Raw genomic sequence first — 21,380 nt, 5'->3', positions numbered from 1 at the left:
AGAAGAGGACTGAAGTCATGTCAGTAGCCTAATAAAAACTGATTTAGTCTTACAGGAAGTGAGATGTCTTTTTGGCGAACCCTGACATTGGACAGTATCCAGTTCAAAAAACTTTGTTAAAATCAAAGACAAAACTCTCATGATTAATTTGCATTAGTTCTAGCCTAGGTTAAATGCATCTTCTCATCTGTTCACACAACAAGAATGTATTTTAATGCACAGAAGCCAGTATCAACTCAATCACCACAAAAAGAACAAAAATAACAATATAGTTTGAAATGGAGCTTTAGAATTTGATGGCTATATGGAGGCACCCTACCTGGCAAATCTGTGAGAGTATAATAAAAATAAATGTCACACAAAATATTCAGATTTCAATCTAGGTTCATATCAGTAACATGTGGTGGTTTTGAGGCCACATACTGTATTTGTCCACGATGCATTTCTCTTGCCTTCGTTAAGTAACGTGTGTTGCTCAAATGTCAGCTTCCTTTTGTCCTTTTGTTGCAAGATACTGTAAAGCTGTGATGGCTACAAGCCCCATAATGAGGATAATTTCAATAAGTGCTATTAAAGGCCAGCAGCAGAGAATCCTTAGATGTTTAATTAACAAACCTTGTCAGTGGTTGCAAATGGTCTATACCGAGCATATCAAATCTATGCATAGTACTCCTGGTTATAACAAACTATTGGCTGGACAGTTTTCCATCCAAAAAGTGGGAACATGAAGGTAGGTAGATGACATGAATTTTTTTTGCAAAAAAGCACCATAGAAGTGGTCTATGTGGCTGGTGTACAATACTTGCACAAAGCTATCATAAAAAGACTACAGCGCACTAGTCAAATTAACTATTTTTATAATACCTTTAAGGTGTTTTATGAGCATGAAATTTAAAAACAACTATCCACTTTTGTTGTTGCTTCATTCTGTCTAAAGCTGCTTTTTAACTGCTTATGACAAATGACAAATGATAGAAGTCATTCATTGTTCCAGACCTATAGGTCATTTGTTCTTCTGTTGTGTTCAACAGGGGCCATATTCACAAAGCATTTTATCTTACCACTAGGAGTACTCCTAAATCGCACTAAAAGATTTTAGCTAGGAGTTTTCTCTTAAAAGTTATTCACAACGCCTTTCAGACCTACTCTTAGTAAAGAAAAATGACAACTCCTAAACTAAGAGTGAGTCTTCGTTGCTATGGATGACGTCATTACTCATGCACGAGCTTGACTGAAGTGACCACCTTGATTGGCTGATGATTGTAACGCAGGAATGATTCCAAACACCTCCCCTACGATGATGAGTGACAGGTGACAGGTCTGAGAATGCGTGCGCTACACAAGTAGTGCGAAGGACGGAAGATGATGAATAACTGAATAAATAGCCTAAATGAATAAAGAGTAAAGCAAAACAAATAGCCTATAGCCTAATGAAACATATGGATTGATGCAATATCTTTGCAACATTACTGAATTAATCTGTCACTATATGCCTCTGCCTATACGTTTGCAAAGAGAAGAACATTTTAATTTGATTCACAATGAAACGTTACAATTAGTTTACATGCAATGAGTAGCCTAATTTTGGTTGTTGTTGGTGGCGTTATTGCATCCCTAGTTATGCCTACAATGCAAAATTGTTCCCTCGCGATTGGAAGCTCCTGTAGCCGCCGCATACGCATTTCAAAACATCGCAACGTGAAATGCCACAAAAGGGGTTTGTGAATAGGTCTTAGTGAGTTAGGAGTCCTCTCGACTTCTTTTAAGCTGTCCCAGGCTTAGGTGCTACTTTTAGGGCTAAAATGCTTCGTGAATTACTCTTAGTCAAAAAATTAGGAGTCCTAAAGTTACGAGTGACACGCCCATTATTTTTAGGAGTTGCTCCTAAATTCACCAGTTAGGAGCTACTTTTAGCCTTAAAATTCTTTGTGAATACGGCCCCAGAAGAAGATATTTTAAAGAATGTTTTTGTATATACAATGAAAGTCAATGAGTCCAAAACAACATTGGACACTGACTTTCATTGCATAGACAAAACATACAATTTATTTTTTTATTACTCAATGTCTGGCTAAACACTATATATATATATATATATATACACACTCACCTAAAGGATTATTAGGAACACCTGTTCAATTTCTCATTAATGCAATTATCTAATCAACCAATCACATGGCAGTTGCTTCAATGCATTTAGGGGTGTGGTCCTGGTCAAGACAATCTCCTGAACTCCAAACTGAATGTCAGAATGGGAAAGAAAGGTGATTTAAGCAATTTTGAGCGTGGCATGGTTGTTGGTGCCAGACGGGCCGGTCTGAGTATTTCACAATCTGCTCAGTTACTGGGATTTTCACGCACAACCATTTCTAGGGTTTACAAAGAATGGTGTGAAAAGGGAAAAACATCCAGTATGCGGCAGTCCTGTGTGCGAAAATGCCTTGTTGATGCTAGAGGTCAGAGGAGAATGGGCCGACTGATTCAAGCTGATAGAAGAGCAACTTTGACTGAAATAACCACTCGTTACAACCGAGGTATGCAGCAAAGCATTTGTGAAGCCACAACACGCACAACCTTGAGGCGGATGGGCTACAACAGAAGAAGACCCCACCGGGTACCACTCATCTCCACTACAAATAGGAAAAAGAGGCTACAATTTGCACGAGCTCACCAAAATTGGACAGTTGAAGACTGGAAAAATGTTGCCTGGTCTGATGAGTCTCGATTTCTGTTGAGACATTCAGATGGTAGAGTCAGAATTTGGCGTAAACAGAATGAGAACATGGATCCATCATGCCTTGTTACCACTGTGCAGGCTGGTGGTGGTGGTGTAATGGTGTGGGGGATGTTTTCTTGGCACACTTTAGGCCCCTTAGTGCCAATTGGGCATTGTTTAAATGCCACGGCCTACCTGAGCATTGTTTCTGACCATGTCCATCCCTTTATGACCACCATGTACCCATCCTCTGATGGCTACTTCCAGCAGGATAATGCACCATGTCACAAAGCTGTCATGATTGCTCCGAAGTTATAATAATCAGAATCGTAGTCGTCCATGCCAGTGTCGAAAACCATTTAATCCGTCAGAATAACAATAAAACAAAACAAGCAAGAACAAAAACGAGAACAGACTAGAAACAGACCTTAGTGTAGACGAGTGACATACAATAATGACTCCGTGACATGAACTAACACAACAGGGTATTTATGCACAGACACTAACAACATAAATGGGAAAAGCTGGGTGTAATCACAAGTGATGGGAACAAACAAGGAATCATGGGAAATGTGGTTCCAGGAAGAATGGAGACTGGAAAGAAGGGACCTCTAGTGACACCCAGTGGAACACAACAGACACTGTGACAAAAGCTCGAATCATTTCAAATTGGTTTCTTGAACATGACAATGAGTTCACTGTACTAAAATGGCCCCCACAGTCACCAGATCTCAACCCAATAGAGCATCTTTGGGATGTGGTGGAACGGGAGCTTCGTGCCCTGGATGTGCATCCCACAAATCTCCATCAACTGCAAGATGCTATCCTATCAATATGGGCCAACATTTCTAAAGAATGCTTTCAGCACCTTGTTGAATCAATGCCACGTAGAATTAAAGATGAACTGAACTGGAATTTTGAGTAAAGGTGATATAACAGATGTATTTTATTTATTCTCATTGGTACAATTTTTAAAGTGGCAGAATTTGTTAAAAGGGATAAAATGGTATGTTGAAAATGTTGTTGTTGTTACACGGGCGCCGCCATGTTGGATTTCAACATTCGGCAACGTCACTGGAATGGTAAGCTACTCCGTTGCTAACCAACACTAGCAGAGCAGCCATTGCATGCAGCCCCTGGATTTCGAGTCCGTAGTGAGCATTTTTTAGCAAGACTATTTAGAGAGTTGTACTTTCAATACAACCGGTTCACTGGTAAGGGTTAGGCTAAACCTGAGGCCATTCCGTCAATGTTAAACTTTTCAGGCTGTAGTACAGGGCAGACCGATAGACCAATGGCAAGTACTAACACCACCGATGCTATCTATGTTACCGCAGAGACAGGGCACTGAAACGCGCACGTCAAGACAGAGGACAGAGAAGTATGTTAAAGGGTTAGTTCGCCCATTTAAGACATTAAAGGTCCCATTCCATGGATTATTTTTATTATTTAATAATGTTTCCAGGGGTGCCCTTATAATGTTAGTATGTTTTTTAGATCAAAAATTGTTATAATTTAGAAATAAAAGGCATATTTCCTAGCCTGATTTCATTCCCTGGTTTGAACACTCTGTTTGAAGGGGCGTGTCTGCTGTGAGACTTCAGTGTAAACGCCCTCTGCTGTGATTGGCTGACATGTTTGCATATGAAATATCTGGCATTACATGTGGAACTATCTGGAAAACTTTTACTATTACAGCTATTATACGTTTTTACTATTACAGCTATCTGGATTAACGAATCGTGAGAAGTTTTTTAAGTATTTAGATCTATTCCCATCACATAAAAGGTTGCAGTTATGAGCATTGAGCAGATGACAGTCTGTTGATCGCGTGAATGAAGATCTTATCACTGCAACGCATGAGGTATATAAATACAGTAAGAGCTTCGTTGTGCAGTGTAACAGTGTCATTGATTTCATAACGAGTTTTGGCAAGAGTCCAGATAAACTCGCGCTGTGTCACCGACAGCAGCTTGGGCGATTGGAAAGGGATTGTTCTTTGATCGCTTTCTGTATATTAATCACAATTTAAGTAAGATTACTTTCATCCTACTAAGAGAAACGAACGATGTGAAGAGTGATCGCTACTTCCATATTAAATCACTACTTACCGCTTGCTGGAATATAGTTGAAATTGTCCCCTTCGTCAGTATGAAACGCTGAGAGAAGCCTGCTTGATATTATCCCAGGTTAGAAAAACAGTCCGTGGTGAAATGGACAGAGCAAACTAACAACTTCGAATTAAACTTTTGCGGTATCCGATTATAGATAAACATCAACCACGCCTGTTGACATTTCGCCATCAATACGCCTGTGTTCCTGTGGGCGGAGGTTACGGTTCTAGTGACATCATTAATGAAGGAAGTAGAGGGGTGTAGTCCAATCCAGCCGTTTTTTGTAGTCAACTTCTGTTAAATAAAATATCTCGCTTGGCATTGAACTTTGAGCTTTATAATTTTACAGATATTATTTATACTCTAACAACAACATTACACACTAACTAAAGTTTGAAACATGGGATCACATAGAACGGGACCTTTAAGTTGTATGCAATCCTTACCAGCACTATAGTGCATGTACACTGACCCACTCTGTGGTCACCTCCCTGGTCAGAGTTCTGGCCGCTGAAAGTTTACCAGCACTATAGTGCATGTACACTGACCCACTCTGTGGTCACCTCCCTGGTCAGAGTTCTGGCCGCTGAAAGTTTTTCAAGAAAGTATTCCAGGTTAGTTTCCGGGGCCTCAAAACGGTGCGTTTTTACGTGAAAAAATTATATGCGTTTCAAAGCTTGATTAATTTACATCACAAAAAACACGCCAGACAAAATTCATACCTCAGTTTTAATCGGCACTATTTTCTTTCCATTTCTATCAATCCGCGCTGCTGTCAACGTCAACAGTGCGCACGTTCCGATCAGCTGTTGATAGCGCGACTCGCTGACAACATGTCTGACTACGAAACTTCTGATGATGAAACCAATTTTAGCACAATGTCAGACGGAACAGATGATGATTAAAGTAATTTTAGCACAACGCCAAAGGGATACCTTTATGAACCGGATTATACCGATGCCGAACTTCAGCAGATGGAGATAGAACGGGAAGAGAGAGAGCGAGAGGACAGAGATGAAGTTGTCCAAGTTGATGCTGGGCCCACAGCTGTAGCAAGAGCCAGGATGAACGACAAATGGTGGTGGACTTGTTCAAATTGTCAAGTTATGCCAACAGAAGCTATTGCTGCCACGAATGGGAACTCATGCCACAGATGCAAAACCCATCGATTGACGAGGACGCCAACTGCATTACAGGTCTGTCTGCATTACATCCAAATAGTTTTCTCAGCAAATTGTACCTATATCCCCATATACTGTTTTTATATTAGACCTCTTTTCACGTGATTTCCACTGGAGTCTAAACATTGTTTACTGTACAGTTTAGACATGGGATCATAAAGTTAGTAAATATAGAGCTTACCCGAGGTACTGGTACAGAAAAACTCTTTAAAATCTGTTTTTTTTTTCCTCCTTGGTTGGGGATGTACCCAGCTAACAGGGGACGTCCCCCGGACTTTTCGAACGTCCCCTTAGGTCCGCATTTGGTCCGCTTTGTAACGTTCCCGAGCGGACGTTCGGAGGACGTCCGCATTTGGTCCGCTGTAACGTTCGCTGACGGACATTCCGATGACGTCCGCATTTGGTCCGCTTTGTAACGTTCGTTGACGGACATTCCGATGACGTCCGCATTTGGTCCGCTTTGTAACGTTCGTTTACGGACATTCCGATGACGTCCGCATTTGGTCCGCTTTGTAACGTTCGGTGACGGACGTTCTGAGGACATTTGTCCGGGCCAGTGTGCGAACGTCCCTATTTCGTCCCTCACCTGCCATTTCCATGACAACACTTGCAAAATCCAGTGGCACATGCGTTTTCTTTTATCATCAGACCTGACAGCTTGCAACTCAGACAAAAGAATAATTAAACAAAAATATAAATGCAAATAAACTAAAAATATTTGAATTAATTGTAAAATTAAGTTTGTTAAAATTGTTAGTGTTTTAATGTTATGTTAAGATAATAAACTTAGTAACTTCTATCACTAGTTAAAGATGTAATCAAATCACGAGACTGTTTTCAGCGTTATAATTTAAACATCAAAATATGATAATTGATTCAAATATCATATTTTAATATGTGACCCTGGACCACAAAACCAGTCTTATGGGTAATGTTTTTTTTTTTTTATTGAGATTTATACATCTGGCCACGAACGTGACTCCTAAACGAAGACCATCAGAGGGTTAAGGTGGGATTCGTGGGAAATGTACAAAATATCTTCATGGAACATGATCTTTACTTAATATCCTAATGATTTTTGGTATAGAAGAAAAATCTATAATTTTGACCCATACAATGTTTTGTTGGCTATTGCCACAAATATACCCGTGCAACATAAGACTGGTTTTGTGATTCAGGGTCACATATAAGCTACAATTTATAGGCTATTCATGCATGAAGAAAATAAGGTTGAATGCAGGAGCTCTAAAAGAATGCATCGACTTGAGGAAAACGGCAGCCAAGGAAAACGTGAAGAATGGAAAAGCACATTGCTGGGAAGAAAGTGGAGAATAACACAAGTAAGACAAATAAAATTATCCTAACTGTCCTATCCTATCCTAAATTATCAAACTGTTGGTCAGGCGAAGGTGACTGGTTTTATTCAAAAGAAGTTATTTTAGGAAAAATATTATTCTAATTATTGCACAATTATTCTGACTGATAGCACATGCAGCTCAAATAACCAAAAAAAAGTGTAATATAGCTACACGGGGAGAAACAAGCAAGTGACGATCAAGTGCACCTAAGCGAGTGACGTCATTCCTTATGGTACGCAGCATGTATCCAGCATGCTCAGCTGTAGTGACAGTTATAACGGTCCTCCTCAGACGCAGCCTTGTGTTTTCTCTTTCGTCTGTCTAAAAGGTATTTTTAATTTTTAAATTAGTATACATTAGTTACCGTAACCACTGTCCATCTTTAAATTATATGAAAATGTTACCTTTTAAAACGTTTGCTTGTCTGCCGTGTACCGCTGCTAACCGTATGCTAACACTACGAAGCTAACCCAGCTAACACACGACGTCGCAGTTACGTAATTTATTCGTACTTTTTGGTCATTTCATGACTTACCAACTGACAACGTAACTACAACGTCGTATGCTCGGAATTTCATTACCATCATATTACCAAACCACAACGTCGTCAGTACGTTCTCCTAACGTTATAAGATAACCAACCAAGTTTCAGATACGTACTCTATTCGTAATATCTTGGTAATTTCATGACTTACTGGCAACGGAACTGGAACGTAACAGGACCGTAATTTCATTACCATCATATTACCAACCCACAACGTCGTCAGTACGTCCTCCTAAGGTTATAAGATAACCAACTACGTTCCAGATACGTACTCTATTCGTAATAACTTGGTAATTTCATGACTTACTGGCAACGGAACTGCAACGTAACAGGACGTTAACGTTAATGTTATGATGAGATGAGACGACGTTATATTTAACATATATGGATATATTATATAGACATATACAATCATAATACTACTGAATGTGTTTATTTTGTTGTTTTAGGTAGATGCCAAGGGGAAGAATAGCTGGACTAACCCCACAGCTGACGGACAAACACACACACACAGCTGCCAGCGCGTTTGAAGACACACACACACTGAAAGAGCACAACACCTTTGTTCAAATAAAATACATTTACTTTGTTCCTTACAACGTGTGTGTTTTCTTTGGTTAGCCAGAAGTAAAATAAAATATAATGATATTCAGGGGACTAAACGCGAAAGTCCCCTAAACGTTCTGAATGGCCGCTGGTGGTCCTGTGAATGTCCTCTTGAACGTACGGAGGACGTCTTCGCAAACGTCCGCGGGACATCAAGCGGACTCCACATGGGGACGTTCGGGGGGACGTTCGCACAGGCCATTTAGGGGACGTTCTGGGGACCTTTTTTTGTTAGCTGGGTAATCGTCTTCGCTGAAGTGAGCACTGCACACACGAAAATCCTTGATTCTGGATATTTTAGCTCCCGCAGAGTAGCCGATGGCAACCAGCCAAAGCGGTCTCATATTAGCTATATCCGAAACAGGAAAACGATGGAATCTGAACAGTGATCCCGGCACATTCTTGTGGTCACAACCTGGGAATTTACAAGTTCGCACCATTGTTAATTTTCTACTTTTTACGTCGTTGTCATTCGATTGTGTAAACACCATGGAACAGCTGATCGGAACGTGCGCACTGTTGACGTTGACAGCAGCGCGGATTGATAGAAATGGAAAGAAAATAGTGCCGATTAAAAACTGAGGTATGAATTTTGTCTGGCGTGTTTTTTGTGATGTAAATTAAACAAGCTTTGAAACGCATATAATTTTTTCACGTAAAAACGCACAGTTTTGAGGCCCCGGAAACTAAACGGGACTACTTTCTTGAAAAACTTCCAGCGGCCAGAACTCTGACCAGGGAGGTGACCACAGAGTGGGTCAGTGTATGCACTATAGTGCTGGTAAGGATTGCATACAACTTCGTCTTAAATGGGCGAACTAACCCTTTAACTGTTATCATGATAGCAAGTTATAGCAAGCTAAGCAAAGGGCTGGATGTAACGTTGTCACATACACAAAACATATTGTGTTCAATATAGCTTTATAGCGTTCAACAAAACTGAGACACTCATTCATTGAAATTGAGTAACAAAATCAAGCTATATACCAAACGATCCAACCTAGGGAAAGAGCTAGCAGCTAACGTAAACACGTTGGAAGCACTTTTGTCAAACTCCACAAGCTAGCCACCACTCCGACCATATAAACCGTATAAATCATGACTCGTCTCGATAATAATGCGTTTACTAGCTGCTAATAAAACCACAGCAGGTCTGTAAACAGATTCCAATGTCCTACCCACCCTGAAGCTAGCTGATGTCCATCGTCTCAGGGCACATTGTTGATAAAGAGGGAGTTCAGTTTTTTTTTTTTTTTTTTTTACGTTTCTTCATTCGGATCCATTTGCGATCCATTCCATTCTGAATAAACAAACAACGCAGTTTACATGCTTCATCCTTGTTGCATTATTCACTAAGATAATAATTAATAAATGCACGCACAATTATCCGTTAACTTGATAAATGTTGCAGTCAGATATGTTTTATGCACAAACAAATGCCTTTCAACGTGCACAATTCAGAAGTAAATGAATATGCAGCAATTTGTACAAATAGAGAGTCTGTAAGCCTACTATACATTGTAGCCATTAAATAAGCTCATTTAGTTTCATTAAAATATATATATTTTTTTATTATTATTATTTTTTTCATCTATGTTGAATATAAAAAAGTTAACAGCATGAGTAAGATAGGATGCGCAATATATCGAGAGATATGGAGCGGGTCAGACATGATTTTGAACACTTAATTAAGATTTGCATTGTAGAAAGCCTTTCTTTAAAGTGAATTTCGTTTTGTATAAATTGTATCTTAATTTTAATATTTTTTTCATCAACCAATTGCCTGTATTTAATAAGAAAATATAGCAGACATTATAATCATGGAGGCGTCCGCGCGGTCACTTGCATTGCACGTGAACTGGAGCGCATCTCATAACTTAACCGAAACTCAGTGTATGCCTTACAGACATGAGAAATATAGAAAGCTTGAAATGTCTTTAAACGAAACAATTCAAAACGAAAAGAAATAGGCTACTCTCTGATTATGTAATGATGTGCATTTCTCTCTTTAGGCGCGTTCACTACGGAGATGGCGATCGTCAACTTAATCTTTGCAGCTGACACTGTTTATTAATATAAATAAATGCATGCGCGTCACCGGATTTACAAATGCACATCTTGCTTGTTGCACGCACACATATTATGTAGGCTACATATTACGAAATAACGAGATATTATGTTGAAATAATTAGGCTAATTATTAATTATCATTATTAATAATAAATCTATAAGAATATTTGTTGAATGCTGAATGTTGCTTGTTCAATTGAATAAAATTAAAACTTTAATTGTGATAATTAAAATAATTGATTATTAAATATATAAGTGGCCTATGTTTGCTCATTTATTAATACTATTTGTATATAATATATCTAGCACCCCCTCAGCACCTGCGTTAAAAAATTCTCTGGCGCCGCCCCTGGTTATAACGGCCCACGTATTAAAAAAATGGTAGGTTTAAATCGGGCTTGGGTTCATAATTACAGTTAATGTGTCGGGCCGGGCGTGTGGTGGTAGTCAGATACCCATGCCATTAAAATTACTCATTTTCGTCTGTGTATAGGACCTGCAGCTGCAGCTGCCTATACCTTCGCAGGTTCTACCATGCCGGTGACGTCATCGGAATTGCCAGCGTTCTTATACTAACAAACGCAATTTTTGTGTTGCTTAAAAAAAGAGCTATATTGATATTTTTAATTCAATTTTTTTGTGTAATTTACTTTTAATTGTCATAAACAACACATTATCAACGTTGATTATTTCAGTTCAGTTCATCTTTAAGGCAGTTCTGAAGGTGAAAGGGGGTCAAACACAGTATTAGTATGGTGTTCCTAATAATCCTTTAGGTGAGTGTATGTATATATATATATATCCCCTTAACGCCCACTGTCGCGAATTTGCAACAAACCCCTTCCATTCAGACTGCAGGCGAGATAGCGTGTGTTTTCCCCCAATGCCTGTTTGTGCACATTCGATACATACCTAGGAACATTTTGCACGCACTGGTTTCTCGTAGGAGCGGTCGGAGTGGGAACTACATTACCGAAGCTAATATTTTGGTTTGCAAAATCCGCATATCAAGGGCGCAAATGTGGAGAAATTGCCCAAAATGAGTTAAGTTGTGCTAAGATAAAAATATGTACCAGCTTATTGATTGCTTCTATAGCTATGTTATTCATATAGACTTCATGTGACGAATATTTTTTACGTACTTTGTAGATTTCTGTTTGTAGCAAATTTGCGACATTGGTCCATAACGGCTGGATTGGGCTAATGGCTACATATTATAATAATGCTGTATTTAGATGGTTTCAGCCAAAAAAAATTTTTTTTTTTTTTTTTTTTTTTTTTCACAAAAAATTGCATGTTAGGATATAACACTATAAGAATATATAATGTATGCACTGGAGAAACAAGGAAAGAGTTAAACAGAGTGTAACATGGAATGTATAAAAACTACTGTCAATGTTAGGGAGTAGGAGAGTGTTTTGTTTCTTGCTGTTGTCAAGATTCATTAATTTGTCAATTAAAGTTTATGAGTTCTAACAACTTTGTGCCATGAATAAAATCTACATACCTGAGATGGGAAAATGTGTTTTATTAATTTTACCATTTTGTAAAAAAAATTACCCTAAATGCCTGTTGTCGCAAATTTGCAACATACCAAAATTTCTAGTTATTTGTTGTGCAAAAGTGAAATTGATAATCTCAACATTATTTACCATCTACTTAAAGGCAAAAACACACATAATTTTTATATATATATACAGCTATATAAATTCAGGCGTTAAGGGGATAGATATATATATATATATATATATATATATATATATATATATATATATATATATATATATATTTATTTATTTATTTATTTATTTATTTTTTCAGTCAACAAAACAATAACAAATTGGCAGAGGTGGCAAAGGTCTGCTCAATTCAACTTCCCAAACAAAGTCATTCACTGTATCTCACTGTTTAATGGAGCAAGTCTGAACTTGCCAAAAGGAAAACCAGATACACATTCCTCAGCTATACTTAGGCTAAATTATTAAAGTAACGGTATAACTACAGGGAACATAAAGAAAATATTGTCTTTGAAAAGCCAGAATGTTTGGAGGTGATGATTCTGAGCATGATGTACCCAATGATAAGCCTCATATGATCCGACATTTGAAGACAATATTATGAGGATGGACTAAATCCTTGTTTTTCAGCAGACAAGCCATGACATGGTGAGCCTGCCTAAATATGTTTGACACATTTGATTTACATATAGGCCTACAAGTAATAACCTGTTAAAAGCATTGTCAAACAAGCCACATAATGACATCAAGAGGACAAGAGAATCAAACTAAAATTACATAATTATAATTTGTACTTTTCTACATGTATTTTAAGGTTAGGGCCAGTTGATTTAATCTATGAACATCAAGTAGCCTAATGTGATTCCTATTTTTTCTCTTCAACTGGTGTTGTGGTTTGTGGTCTAACAGAACTTTCCTGACTATTCAAGTTTGTGAAAATAGCACTGCAACTATAGTTTGGAGTAGTTACTGCTCTATAGGGGGCTGGGGCACAGGGGGACATTAGGATGACTTTAATTTATTTAAAAAAAGACAAAATAAACATTAAAATAAGCTAAAATAACAACAAATCAAGATGTGTCTCATTATTTGGTTATTTTTCTAAAGGGTATACATCTTTCAAATTATGCCAAGCTCTAAATAGAGTAGAAATTGTGAGTGGGGAGGAATGGGCATTTCAAATATTGTTGTGTAGTGGTGGTCCTTGAAGACAAAAAGGTTGAGATCCACTGGTCTATGGGCGTTACAATGTAACACGTGGGCATATTTTACTGTATCTTTGCCTCGATTAGAGACCTCATTGTTCATGATGTGGCACTCATGTAATGTTACATTGTCTTTACTTTTAACACTAATAAGTAGCAGGCGCCTCTGTTGTCACGTTGCATTATCTGAAACCAATTTGATTCGATTTCACAACGGCTTCCTCAACATTGAAAAATTCACAAATACAAAAGAAAAAAAAGTCACTCAATTTTCAAGCAGTGAGGGTTTTTTTTAAGCAGACATTTATAAAACAGTTGCATTGCCCCGTCGCAAACAGTATCGGATAACAAACAACAATAGGGAGACTAGGCTAAGTGGCTGAACCCATGACAACCACACAGGTCGTTATCTTTGTATCTCTAAACTTGTTCTACGTTTCAGCTCAAACCTGCTTGACTATATCTAATGAAACGCTGGTTAAATTCACATTAAATTCACAACACAACTTCAAAACAGTAGCAGGGTTCATTAGTATTGCCTCACCTAACAGATAAATGAGTGCACGTCCTCCAGAAACGTTCCATTGACTTTAAGACACTAGTGACTCTTTCTCTTCTGTGCAGTGGGCTCCAGCACTCCACGCGTTTCGCTTTTCTTTCATTCACACATTACTGATTCAGCAAGGAAATCCGAATCGTTCGGGAGTCATTTAAAAGAAGTTTAACCATTTAAAAATGTATCTAAACGTTGTAATTTATGTGTAGCAAGTTGCTAGTATGCTTAAATTATGTTCATGAAAGAGAACGAGTGTTGCGAGAAAGCCCGGTGTTACAATATATTCGGTTCCTGAAATATTTGGTTCCAAAGGGTGGAGCTATCATGAATATTCACGAGACCATAGCGTGGGAGGGGCGATCAATACGAGCGAGTGGAACAGAAATTATTAGCGTGAGCGCCTCGCGTTTTGTTTTGTTTTATGGATTATTTCTTTAAAAATAATGTTGAACGAAGTTAAGCTTAAACTACTCATATTTTATAAATAATTCATCGTTTTATAGCATGCGTTTCAGTACTCTGAGTTTGCCTGAACTATTACAGACCTGATCCTGTAGGAAGCGTTGGAAGACCTACAATAAAGGCATATTTGTCCAAATTTCTCCCAGATTAGTTGTTGTTGACATTCTATGATATAGAACTGTTCGTTTCTCATGAATGACAGAGGTTAAGCTTTTTAAAATGTGTATGATCGCTGTTTAAATAAATATTTACAAATATATTCTTGTGTTTTTATGTCTCCCAAAGTTGTCTGCATATTATTAAAATAGCCTTTAAATTATTGGCTGATAGCTCAAGACAATATAAGAACTTGGAGTTGCATGTTGCATGCTTTGAATGTTGCTTTATACTGACTCAGCTGAAAGATCTTTTTGATACACAACCTTTACTTATCAAAGGTTGTCATAAATGTTAAGCTTCAGATGCATTAACAGTTGTTTTCTCTAGCAATGCTTTAGAACAGTGGTCAAATTAATTGATAATAATGAACCATTAATCATAAAAATTAGGCCTACATCTTATCAGTTTAATAATGTTATCATTCTATGTAATCTTTTTGTAAACAAGTGTACACAAAAACACACTGGTGTAGATGGGTATACCAAAAAAATAAGGAAAGGTATATTTATAAGTAAATATTTGAATAATATAGTAAATATTTTATTAGTCCTGTATTAATTTTGTCCTTGATCCCATGTGTTTCTCTTGTCTAACATTGTCTAACATCATTTTTACAGATGAATATGAATAAAATATGTAATTTTAAGACACTATAGGCTACTATAAAAGTAATTTTGAGTTAATGAATGAATGCTTTAAAAAACCTCAATAAATTTTACACAGAAATATGTTGAAGCAGATGTTTTTGTTTATCATTATTCAAATAGTCTAGATCGTATTTAGGATAGGTAGATAACTTTATGTATATTGTTTTATATTATAAAAATTATATATATTATATTCTTTAAATGACAATACTTTTTAATTATATGTCCAAGACCCACCACACCTGAGAAACTTCTTTTCTGACCAATATTTCTATGCAATTTACTATTGTACACAATTTTGGCCAATAAATAATTGGTTCAGTACAGTTATAGTTTGTGAAGCATACAACATCCAATTAGCTATGGTGATGTTTTAAAAGAATAACGAGTCTCAACCACAATTCATATAAATAAACCTCCCCATCTTTGTTGAATTTGTCATTTTGGCTGTCAATGTTTAAAACCTTGTATGAGGGCACAGAACTTCACAATCATAGGTGTTTAAGTAACTAAGTAACTTAGTGATTTCTCTGATAGTCTCTTCATGATCAAAACATATTACTTTTAGACGAGGTCTTATAATATATTACAGTGAGGTTTTTATTTGCCCTAGGTGCCAATGCCCTTAATTTGGTACTCCAATACATTATATCAATTTAAGAAAATTTGAAATTTACATTGCCAAATAAAAATAAAATTAAATGAATCAATTTTCTAGAGTTTTGTCTCTTTTTCATTACAATTAAGTGCACTTACCTTTGGAATGGTACATTCAAAATGACAAATTGCACAAAGTATAACATTACTTTAGTTGAACCTTGCTATATCAATACAATTTAAATAATTATCACTTAATTTGACCAACGTTCAAAAGCATTGCTAGAGAAAACAACTGTTAAAGCAACTGAAGCTTAACATTTATGATAACCTTCGACAGTTGTGTATCAAAAAGATTTTCAGTTGAGTGTAAAGCAACATTCAAAGCAACATGCAACTCCAAGTAGCCTATGTTGTCTTGAGCTATCAGCCTATAATATAAAAGCTATTTTAATAATATAGCCTACAGACAACTTTGGGAGACAGAATAAAAACACAAGAATATATTTATTTAAACATGCAATAATAGACATTTAAAAAGCTTAATCTCAGTCATTTGTGAGAAACGAACAGTTATAGGAGTAGTTTAGAACAAAACGCGATCTGAGGCGCTCACGCTAATAATTTCTGTTCCACTCGCTTGTATTGATTGTTAGACTGCACCAACGCCCACGCTATGGTCTCGTGAATATTCATGATAGCTCCACCCTTTGGAACCAAATATTTCAGGAACTGAATATATTGTAACACCGGGTTCATTTATCTCCTCCCTTCCTGCAGCGCTTCCTACATGACGTCGAATGGGAAATGGGAGAGTTCTCTACTCATCTCTACACCCCTGGATCACAGGCCAGCTTACACACTTTTTTTATTATTTTATTATTAAATAGTTTACTTTAGAGATCATCCAGAACGAAAAATAATATGTTACAAATTCCAGTGAGCTGCCTATAGGCTACTAGACAATATTTTAAATATTGATTAAAGTATTCATTCAATACTCTATAACTATATTAGAGTATTGCACTCTTTGCTGAACAACATAAACTAAAGACCACTGCAGTTGGACTGTGTCTAATACACATACACTGTAATCTCAATATAGAGATATATTAATTTTCCTGTAAATCACCCTGTGTATGGAAAATGGATTGTTAAACTTTTTCCACTGGCTTTTATTTAATCTAAATGTCTTTCCAGATGTTCTGTTCAGCTTCAACAGATTAAAGAAAGTTGGGCCTTTAAAAAAAGCTTGTGATGTCAAGTGACCAGCTGTAGGCTTTGCAGAGCCAATCACCAAGATATCAGAGAAAAGGATAATCCTTGGAATACTGGAGTCCGCTCATTTGACCAGACATTTATTTCCAGCCTGGCATTCATCTTCAGCTGCATATCCATCTACAGTGGCCCTCAGAGAATCATTATACTCAGTTCTCAGTCCACCTTTCCTCCACTAGCAATGCCCCTGTCCAACTCAGAGGCCTTCTCCTCTGGTCTCAAACATGGCCAACGTCTACTGATTACATGCTTAAATGTTGAGTTCTCAACGGATCCAACATTTCTAGATACTAATGGATTCACTACTTTCAAAATGCTACAGCATGTAACCGGAAAGCCACTAATTCAGACAACCCAGCGGCAAATGATTACAAAAGCGAAGACCCTCAAAAACGCTGTTTACTGATTCTTGAGATAAAGGGACAAAACATGTTTTAGAAGTTAGTTTTTATTATTTAATAATACTGTAAGAGCCATTATGCTTTCAAATGTCTGTTGTAGTTCCACTGGAGAACACTGGGTGGAGTATGGGTTTAAGGTATATAGATAATCAGAGAGCAAGAGACGTCAGATGTAATGGGGAAGCAAACAGTTTTTGACCGTGAGGATCATGAATCATGTAAGAACATGCTAACTATTGAGTGCAATGTGTTTGAGCATCAGAACTGAGCCAAAATAAAGAAGATAAATGCAGTATTGGACTGGAAGTGTATTTGTTTGGAACCACGCGTCAGATAGCCCTACAAACACCTCTAACTAGTGACAAGATGGTAAATTGTCGCTACAAATACATTAATTATAAACTGATTTGTTTGTAGACATTTAATATTCAACAATATTATTGATCTGCCTTACTTAAGGTGGACGATGACACAATTTTCTTCTAGAAACAAACTTTGTTGTATTATTTTCATGTTATCACTGTGAAGCTGCTATGAAGTGTTGTTTTAATTCTTCTACATCTGACTTGGTAAATTTTTATAACAATAGTTTTTCTCAAATACTTGACAATGTGGCTCCTATGAGAACTCGTTTTGTATCCTATGTCAACTCGTCTCCATGGTATACTCCGGAACTTCGACATCAAAAGGCTTTAGGTCGCCAACTGGAGAGACTATGCAAACGAACTGGTCTTGAAGTATACAAACAGATGTACTCCGAGCATCTGGTTTCTTACAAGGCTGAGCTGGAAAGCGCAAAATCATCTTTTTATGCAAATATCATTGCCAATGGACAAAGTAATACAAGGACTTTATTCAGTACTTTTAACAAACTGTTGAAACCTCATAATACTGTTTCACTTTCTCCCAATCAATGTGCATCTGTTTACAATTTTTTTAGATCTAAGATTGACAATATTCATCAAGAACTAGTTAATTCTGACTTAATGTCTAGTGATTATCAAATTGGACATAATCATATTTTTGTCCCTGCTAAAACTTCAATCCTCCAACCCTGGACACTTGGACCTTTGTATCTTGCTAACGGGGAAGCAGAGGTTCCTCTTGGATGGCTGAATGTCTCAATTAATCTTCATGACAAAGTATTCACCATACCAGCTGCAGTTCTAGCACCAAAAGCTCTGTCATATTCAGTAGTCCTGGGCCTGGATTTCATTTTCTTTAGTGGTTTACAAATAAGTGTAATCGACAAAAAGTATACTTTCAAATCTACTCCTGATGTGGAACACCCATTCCAACCAGGCTGTGCAAGTGTACCTGAGAACAGACCCAGAAAAGGAAAGCAACAAGGGAATACCAACCAGAGTATCTCTCTTTTGAGTTCAATTCCTCCCCCTCAACCCAAATTTACATTCAGCACAGATGACATGAACATCAAAAACTTTACTGACAGTGCAGTGAATGGAGCCCACTTACCGGCTGATGGAAAATGCCAGCTACGTCAAGTCCTGGAGGCCAATCCAGAGGTATGTGCGCTCAGACCAGGTCGCACTGATGTTCTCCAACATCGTATTTACCTCACCCAGCAAGTACCAATAAAACAACGACCATATCGCATGCCCCCTGCCAAACAAGCTGTTGTGGAGAAACAACTGGAAGAAATGTTGAGTGCAGGCATTGTGAAACCTTCTCATTCAGGTTGGGCCTCACCTGTCGTCCTTGTCCCAAAAAAAGATGGGAGTCTCCGGTTTTGTGTAGATTACCGTAAGGTAAATGCTGTTACGGAAAGTGATGCATACCCACTGCCAAACATCGCAGAGATATTGGAATCTCTTTCTGGAGCTGCTATTTTTTCAACCATTGATCTGAATAGCGGTTACTGGCAGGTGACCATGGACCCTGAAAGTACAGCGACAACAGCATTTATTACACCATTTGGATTATTTCAGTTTAATGTTATGCCATTTGGATTGAAAATTGCCCCAGCTACATTCCAAAGATTAATGGAAACGGTTTTGGGTGAACTACGTGGTCACAATTGCTTTGTGTACATATATGACATTATCATCTATTTTCCAACCATTGAACAGCACTTCCTTGACATCCAGAGTGTCTTATACAAGCTGAAAAAAGCAGGTCTGACTATCAACCTTAAAAAAAGCAAATTCTGTCTGCAGGAACTAGCGTTCCTAGGCCATGTCGTGAGTATTCAAGGCATCTCCGCTGATTTCAGCAAAGTTGAGGTTATTTGTTCTTACACAATTCCAAGAAACCTCAAGGAGGTCCAGCGATTCCTTGGTTTAGCCGGATGGTACCACCGGTTTGTCCCATTCTTTTCCCAGATCGCTGAACCCCTCAATGCCCTGAAGAAGAAGGACAGAGTTTTTCAGTGGACGCCGCAATGTCAGCAGGCTTTTGAGCAGCTGAAAATAAGCTTGATGACACCTCCCATTCTGGGACACCCAAATTTACATCACCCCTTCATTGTCTACACAGATGCTAGTGAGACCGGTCTGGGCGCTGTGTTGACACAGAGGGACCATGGGAAAGAGGAAGTCATAGCTTATGCTAGCAGAGCTTTGAACAAAGCTGAAGTGAATTATTCTGCAACGGAAAAAGAATGCTTGGCAGTAGTTTGGGCTTTGGAGAAGTGGCAGCATTATCTGGAACACAAGTTGTTTACTGTTGTTACGGACCACTCTGCACTGCAATGGGTGATGGGGTCCACCAAGACCTCAAGTCGGTTAATCAGATGGGCCCTACGACTGCAGAGATTTGATTTCATTGTTGAATACCGGAAAGGAAAGCTAAATGTGGCACCTGACGCTCTCTCTCGAATCCCCATCAGTGTGAGTTGCAACTTGTATGCCAGCCACAAGGAGTCAGAGGATCTCCCAATCTCTCTGGATAAGATCTGGGAAGAACAACATAAAGACACCGTAATCATGAAAATATTGCAAACCATGGCAGAAGGTGATGACAACCTGAAAGAACAATATGAAGTACTGGAAGACAAGCTCTACCGTAAAGCCCACCTGGCTGACAACCAGTTGCATTATCGTATTTGTGTTCCTAGTAGCCTCATTCAACAGGTACTTCAGCATTATCATGCTAGCCCCTTGAGTGGCCATGGAGGAATATTCAAGACCTATAAGAGAATTCAAGAAGTGGCTTTCTGGCCAGGAATGTGGAATGATGTCAAGCAATGGGTAAAGAGATGTGTAAAATGTCAACAACTTAAGAGTGACAATCAAAAACCTGCTGGCAAAATGCAACACACCACTGTCACTCACCCCAATGAAATGTTGGGTGTGGATATAATGGGGCCTTTGCCGTGTAGTTCCAACCGAAATGCATATCTCTTAGTCTTCATCGACTACTTCACTCGATGGGTTGAGATGTTCCCCATGAGAAATGCCACTGCACAAACAGTTGCTGCCATTTTCAGGAAAGAGATTCTGACCAGATGGGGTGTGCCTGATTTCCTGCTGTCTGATAGGGGTACACAATTTGTATCATCTGTATTTAAGGATGTCTGCAAAAAATGGAATGTAACTCCTAAACTGACTACTGCATACCATCCTCAGACCAACATGACTGAGAGAGTCAATCGCACACTTAAATACATGATAGCGGCATTCCTAGATGAAAATCACAACAAGTGGGATCAATATTTACCGGAGTTCAGATTTGCCATCAATTCTGCTGTCCAAGAGACCATAGGAATGACTCCAGCGGAACTGCAACTGGGAAGAAAGCTACAGAGTCCAATGGACAAACTTCTTCGAGGTAAAAATCTCAATCCTGATGTGCCAGCATACGATGTTGTTCATTGTTTAACCCAGCTTCAATCCAAAGCTATGGAAAACAGCAAAAAAGCTCATGTTAGACAAACAAGAAATTACAACAAACACAGATGAGAACTAACATTTAAAGAAGAAGATCGTGTGTGGATAAGGCATTTTCCAC

General features: G+C 38.1%; 1 protein-coding gene across 4 annotated transcripts in view; it reads right to left on the bottom strand.

The window, feature by feature from the left end:
• Positions 1-14,175, bottom strand: part of LOC307165198 (inactive rhomboid protein 2-like) — a 211,471-nt gene extending 197,296 nt beyond the window's left edge. For all 4 annotated transcript variants that reach the window (XM_079882586.1, XM_079882585.1, XM_079882587.1 and 1 more), the window contains exon 1: positions 13,856-14,175. The gene's annotated coding sequence lies outside the window, so the exon portion shown is untranslated. The remainder of the gene's footprint in view (positions 1-13,855) is intronic.
• Positions 14,176-21,380: the final 7,205 nt, after the last annotated feature.

The sequence above is a fragment of the Squalius cephalus genome, assembly GCF_949319135.1.
Source record: "Squalius cephalus genome assembly, chromosome: 10".
In the NCBI taxonomy this organism is placed as follows: domain Eukaryota; kingdom Metazoa; phylum Chordata; class Actinopteri; order Cypriniformes; family Leuciscidae; genus Squalius; species Squalius cephalus.
Note: the sequence above shows the minus strand (reverse complement) of the source record. Positions and strands in the feature narration are given on the sequence as shown.